Source organism: Elephantulus edwardii, unplaced genomic scaffold, assembly GCF_000299155.1.
Source record: "Elephantulus edwardii isolate Elephantulus edwardi_28Jun2011 unplaced genomic scaffold, EleEdw1.0 scaffold00067, whole genome shotgun sequence".
Lineage (NCBI taxonomy): Eukaryota > Metazoa > Chordata > Mammalia > Macroscelidea > Macroscelididae > Elephantulus > Elephantulus edwardii.
In genome coordinates, this window is record NW_006399817.1 from 4,764,477 (window position 1) to 4,771,371 (window position 6,895).

At 37.7% G+C, this 6,895-nt stretch overlaps 1 protein-coding gene across 1 annotated transcript in view; it reads left to right on the forward strand.

Moving 5' to 3' along the window:
- LOH12CR1 (loss of heterozygosity, 12, chromosomal region 1) overlaps nt 1-6,895 on the forward strand; it is a 158,216-nt gene that overhangs the window by 111,340 nt on the left and 39,981 nt on the right. The window lies entirely within an intron of this gene.

Sequence of the window (6,895 nt, forward strand, 5' to 3'; positions counted from 1 at the left end):
GCTGCAATCGCTTTAGGTTCTCCTCAGTTTCAGCAAGCAGGGTGTGTCATCTGCATAAGGCAGGTTCAAAATATAGAAATACAAAATATAGACACTGGGAAAAAATTGATTCCTTTCTCTCAGATCTCAGAAAAGAAATGGGACTTATCTTCCCCTTGTTTGATCCTTTTATCTCGATCTCTTTATTTCCTATTCATATTTCTCATGTTGTTTTTCTTATGTGCCATCGAGTCGCCTGCGACTTATAACAACCCGATGTACTACAGCCCTAAACTCTGCCCTATCCTGTGCCAATCTCAACATTTCCGACCCACCTGCCCCGTTTTACCCCAGTCATTTCCTTATTAAGGAATTGTAATTATAGAGTACAACTCAAAATATAATTTAGACATGCCATTTGAAATATGACTGGTAAGAGCTACTTTTCAAAGTTGTTATTGTTTGTTGTTAAGTGCCATCGAGTTGTAGGCGACTCATAGTGACCCTATGAATGAAAGTCTTCAACACTTATGTGACTTTCATCCTTTCTCCATGTTCATAGGGTTTCTAGAGGCAAGCTATTATGGAAGTGGATGCCACTACTGTTTTAATCGGGAGCTCCACCAAACACTGTCCGCCATGGGTAACCATTAACGCATTTGATACATCAGTGTCACAGTGTTCAGCTTCACAGCAACCACAAGTTATCTCTGTAAGGCAAGTGGACACACCAGAGCTATATGACCTAGAGGAATATTTGAACAAAAACAATGAAAAACAGGCCACCTTTGGCTTGGTAGCATCACTTTCTCTCCACTAGGCCAACTGATCTCTCTCTGACTTTTCAAAGTAGTCTACGTTAATGACATTAAGTAAATGAAGTAAAGAATGGGATGGAGTGAAGGACCTTCACTTGCTCAAAATGAGTATAAATCACGTACATCCATTGATAATTGGTATCCACTAATAATTGGAATGTATAATGTACAAAGATGATGAATCTAGAAACATTGGAAATTACCAAAGATTAAATGGAATGCATAAATGTTGATAGCTTAAGCATTAATGAGCTGAAATGGACAAGTCTTGTCCATTTTTAATTACACAATCATATGATGGGAACAACAAATTGAAGAATGGTGTTGCATTTGTAAAAAGAGCACTTAAATATCTGTCCTGAACTATAATGCTGAGAGTGATAGGACACTATCCATATGAATACAAGGAAAACCTGTGAATACAACTGTTACTCAGATATACTCACCAACCACTAAAACCAAAGATAAAGAAGTTGAGGATTTCTACCAACTTCTGCAGTCCGAAATCAATTGGATGCATTAATAATTCATGATTGGAATAAAAAGTTGCAAACAAAGAAGAAAGATTGTTAGAAGCTGTAGATTACATAATAGAATTTTGTACAATGGTAATAAAAGAACATATCTTTTAAAAATACACAAATATTTGCTCTAGTGGCCTAGTGTAAAAAACTGTGCTTCCATCCTGAGGGCACATGGTTCAAATCCACCTGATGCTCTGTGGAAGAAGAATGGGCAATCTCTTCCCATGCAGTTAATTGCCGCTGAAAACCCATAGCTGATAGACGGTTCCAACTTGACAGTACACAGCAACAACAACAACAGTGCACATGAAGGGAGTTCTGGTAGCATAGTGGTAAGGAATTGCACTACCAACCTAAAGGCACATGGTTTAAATCTTCTAGCTTATCCAGGAGACAAAGATGGATGGGCAGTCTCCTGCCGTACAATTTACACCTCGAAAAACTTGCCAGAGGGTTATCTATGAGTCATATCTGATTTGATGGCACATAACAACATTCATATGAATTCACAAGAGGTGATGGAATCAAGGATATCATTGCTGATGTCAGATGGATATTGGCTGAAAGTGGAGAATCCCAGAAAGGTGTTTGCTTGTATTTTATAGACAATACAAAGACATTTGACTGTGTGGATAATAACAAATTATGGGTAACATTGATAAAAACGGCAGTTCCAAAACACTTGTGCTCATATGGATCTTGTACATATACAAAAACACAGTTGTTTGAACAGAACAAGAAGACACTACATCGTTTAAAATAAAGAAAGGTGTATATTAGGGTTGTATTTTTTCACAATACTTATTTAGTTTGCATGAGTCAGTATAATTGAACAAGCTGGATTATATGAAGAACAATGTGACATCAGTATAGAAGGAAGTCTCAATAACCATTTTTATGCAAGAGATACAATCTTACTTTCAGAAAATGAAGAAAGACTTGAAGTAATTATTAAAGTTGATCAAATATAGCCTTCAATATGGATCACACCTCCTCATCAAGAATAAGAATACTCACATCATGAAAAGTGTAAAAACAATTGAAATTGCCAAGTACTTCAACATCCATGGTAGCAGTAGTCAAGAAATCAAAAGACACTCCCACCTCATAAAAAAAGAGACATATTGCTTTAAGGAAATCTGATGTGAAGGAACTCTCCACAGTGCTAAGGAGCAAGCATGTAAGTTTAAAGACTAAGGTGCATCTGACCAAAGCCATGGTATTTGCCATTGCTTCATATGAATATAAAAGAAGTTAGACAGTAAATAAAGAGGACCATAGAAGAATTGATGCCTTTTAACTGTGGTGTTGGTGAAAAGTATTGCATATGCATACCATTTACTGGAGGCAAGGATTTTTTAAACTCCCTCTCACATACTTTGGGCACGTGGCCAGGAGGAACCAGTCCTTGGAGAAGGGCATGATGCTTAGAAGGGTGGAGGGACAGTGAGGAGAGGAAGACCTTGCATGAGATGGAATGACACAGTACCTGGGGTATTGCGAATAAGTGTGTTGGAATCAGTGAGACTGACTCAGGATAGGGCAGGCATCAGAGGTATTGTACATAGTGTTGTTATGGCCCATAATGACAATAACAACTATTTACTGCTGAAAAAAACAAACAAACCTGTCTTGGAAAAAGTGCAACCAGCACTCTCCTTAGAGTCAAAGATGGTGCAAATCCATCTTGCATATTTGGGGCATATTATTAGGAGGGGCCAGTCCTGGGAAAAAGACAACATACTTAGGGAAAAACAAGCTTCAGTGAAGAAAAGGAAAACTCAATGAGATGGGTTAACATAGTGAATTCAGTAGCAGGCTTCAACACAGAAGAGATTGTGAGGATAGCACAAGATCAGGGAATGTTTAATAAGCAGTTTAATACTTAGCTCATTGGAAGTAAAGATAGAGGTTGTGAAAAGTTGAGTTCATAATAGAGGATATGATTCCTTGAAGACCCAGGGGTGAATCACATTTGGAAAAGCTGTTTCTGCTTTCTATGTAACGTCCTCAGTTCCTATTTTGTGGGATCATTAGAAAGGATTGCTGATCATGGATGGGTAGATACTTGAATCTAGATTGATCAAGTGCTTTTTATAATTTACCAGATTTCTTTGAAGCTTTGGGTGCCTCTTTATATCTCTAAATCTAAGAAAGATCAGTCTTTGGAAAAAGATAGCATGCTTGGGAAGAATATAGTGTCAGCGGAGAAAATATCTAGGAAAAAAAACCTGGAGATTACTTCTGAAACTCAGCCAGTGAGAAGCCCCTGGATCACATCTCCTCAACCAACCAGATGATTCCTTCCTTTGTACATGAGGTGACCTGATAGCAGTTAACAAAGTATATGATCTAACTATATAAGAATCTTTATCAAAACAACTATGAGATACCATCTCACTCCAGTCAGAATAGCAAAATTTAACAGAACAGTAAGCAACAAATGCTGGCGAGGTTGTGGAGAAACTGGAACACTTATTCACTATTGGTGGGAGTGCAAAATGGTGCAACCACTGTAGAAGGCAGTATGGCGCTTTTTCAAAAAGTTGCAAATAGAGATACCATTTAACCCAGCAATTTCTCTACTAGGAATATATCCCAAAGAGACCATAACTGCCACCCAAGCAGATATATGCACACCCATGTTTACCGCGGCTTTGTTCACAATAGCAAGGAGTTGGAAACATCCTAAGTGCCCATCAGCAAACGAATGGATAGAGAAGCTGTGATATATTCTACTATGCTGCATTGAAAAACAAGGAACTAATGCAATAGTATTCAAAATGGTTGCCCCTGTAGGACATTATGCTGAGTGAAGTATCTAAGTCACACAAGGACAAATACTACATGGTGCCACTGTTGTAAAACAGGACTGACCTTGGGGTTGGGGGGAGACTGAGAAAGATGCATTCAATAATGTATACTGCATTGAAACAGATGAGGGAGAAAACAGTTTAAAAGGGATATGTGATTAGGTATCTTTGTCATGACAGGAGTCCAGAGCGAAGGCTGCATAGTGGAGTGGGGGGAGGGATTGTAAAACAAGGAAATAATTATTTTTTTTTTACTAGGTGTACTAGGGGGGAGGGTTGGGAGGGCAGAAAAGGACAATAATGAATGAATGGAAATCCAAAGTCTCTGTAAATTTTCATTGAAATTAATAATAAATTTTAAAATATAAATAAATTAAAAGAATCTGTAACATCCTGAAGGGAGCTCTGATATCTACATAAGGGGGTTCCTTAGGCTTCAAATTCACCAGCTCTGTCAAGGAAATATAATGAAGAGGAAAAGAATGTAAATAAAATGAATAATTAGAAAGCAATTAAGATGCCATTAGATTTTAAGTTATGTATACATCAATAATTTTTACTTACAAGTGAGCTAGTGCTACAATTAAAAGTAGGATTTAAGACACGATAGGGAAAAACCTCATATTCCTTATAGAAGACATGTCTAAAGTGGAAGAAGATGGTAAAGTAAGGGTAAACCATTGGAAATGATATAGAATGCAAATACCAACCAAAAGAAAGATGTGTGGTTTTATCAAAATCAGAACATAGACTTTGATACATGAAAAATAAAGAAGGGTGAATCAAATGGTAAATTTCATTAAAAAAAGGTTAACTCACCAGAGATAATATAAACAATATAGTTGGTATACAGTTAGTATATACAACATATACACAAAGATATACATTTATATAAAACTAAAATATCTTTAAGTATTTGAGAGAGAAAAAAATAGACAACTGAAAGGAAATAGCCAAATCCATGAGAGTAGAGTATTTTGATTTACCTTATTTGCTAACTAATAGTGCAGATAGGAAAATAAAGCAGTAAAATATTTAGAAAAAATTAGTAACATGACTAGCAGACTTGATCCAATTGAACCAATGTAAAACACTGCACTCAACACTAGCAAAATGCACATTCTTTTAAAAAGACATTGGTAGCTCTGGTTGGCTTAGTGGTAAGGAGTTGTGCTGCCAAACCAAAGGAACTCAGTTCAAATCCACCAGCTGCTCTACTGGAAAAGGGTGAGCAGTCTCCTTCCATGTGATTAACTACCTCTGAAAATCTGTTGGAGGGTCACCTTACATTCAATGGCACATAACAACAACAAGAAAGACAGAATAGTAAGTGGAACAGATATCTATCAAGCTTGTACTGTATAGGAAACAAACTCAAGAAAAGAAGTTGTTATTGTTAATAAAAAATGAGGTTGAAATCAACCCTTTCCATACTGTGTTAACAAGAAACCCCTTCTTTATTGGTGCTTGGTATTTGTTGGAAACTGTGAGAAGTAAGATGCTGGGAGCAATGTTTTTACCCACAATGAATACTGTGGTGACTTGGCATGCTCACTGAGCCTGTCTGCACTTGCAGAGGCTCCTTTGCCAGATTCTTTAACCATAACAGTGATGATATCCCTTCTAGTGGCTCCTCTGAAGTGGTACTGGAGTTCCCTGATTTGACTGGATGATGATATAAGCTCCTAAGAGAGCCAGACACAGAGAATGTCCTTCAAAAAACTTTGCCCTAAGAAATTGTTCACTAGCACACATTCTAAGATCCTGTCCAAGTTGAGCAGATGTTTTTTAGATTTTTTTTCTTTAAGGGAAGGAGTAGGGATTGTTTTTAAGAACCCATATTTATATTAAATAAGTAAAGGAGACAGGTAATTTCTGTGATATGTTTTTGAAATATATTGACACTAATAGAGGGAAAAATAATCCTTATTATGTATTGGAGGGAGTTATTTTTACAATACTCTGTTATTTAATTTTACCTTCATAATAACTTTAGTCAAAGTTATATAGATTCTACTTTCTGGACTCTGCGGAGGACATGGGACTTATAATATGTTTTTAAAGTATGGCGCCCGTTGTTGTTGTTGTTGTTTTGTTGTTGTTATGTGCCATCAAGTTGCTTGTGACTCATAGCAACCCTATGTACAACAGCCCTGAACCCTGCTCTATCCTGTGCCAACCTTATTGTCTCTGAGACACCTACCCCCATTGCCGCAGTGACAGAATTGATCCATCTCATCGAGGGTTTTCCTCTCTTGCCGTGTCCCTCTACCCTCCCAAGTATGATGTCCCTCTCTAGGGACTGATCCCAACTTGAAACATGCCCAAAGCATGTCAAACAAAGCCTCAGAATCCTTGTCTCCAAGGAGCAGCCGGGCTTCACTCTCTCCAGGACGATCTTGTTTGTTCTCCTAACAGTCCATGATATATTCAGTACTCTTCTCCAGCACCACAACTCAAAGGCATCAATTCTCCTTCTGTCATCTCTAGTTATTGTCCAGCTTTCTGATGCATAGCAAGTAATGGCAAAGACTATGGCCTGTATCAGGAACACTTTAGTTTCCAGACTGACATCATTGCTCTGCAGTACTTCGGAGAGGTCTCTGACAGCAGACTTTTCCAATGCAATTCGTCTTTTGATTTTCTGGCTGCTGGTATCAAGAGTGTTGATTTTAGAGCCAAGCAAACTGAAGCTGTTACAGTCTCAGTCTCTTCACCATCTATCATGATGCTGCCAAAACCATCTCAGGAACAGGTTTGA